We start from the raw sequence: 285 nt of genomic DNA on the forward strand, positions 1-285 counted from the left end.
AATCTCCCTGAGGATATCAGGGGACGACTCTACCACTCTTTTACTGCCTCACTCAAATTTTAAAGCAATTTAGTATTATAAACTGAATGGGACGGGGAGGGGGTTATATTGTTCAATTATCTGAAGACTTAGTATAAAATTAATCTTCTCTGATCTTTTAAAGTTTTTAAAAATTTACCTACAATACTGACTGGATCTGTTTGTTTATTTTTTGGAAAGATTATTTTCTGTTTTCATTGGTACAGTTTTTTTTAATTATATTTTCTAGAAGTTTTAAGAACATTT

This window comes from Pteropus vampyrus, unplaced genomic scaffold, assembly GCF_000151845.1.
Source record: "Pteropus vampyrus isolate Shadow unplaced genomic scaffold, Pvam_2.0 Scaffold220, whole genome shotgun sequence".
Classification (NCBI taxonomy): Eukaryota; Metazoa; Chordata; class Mammalia; order Chiroptera; family Pteropodidae; genus Pteropus; species Pteropus vampyrus.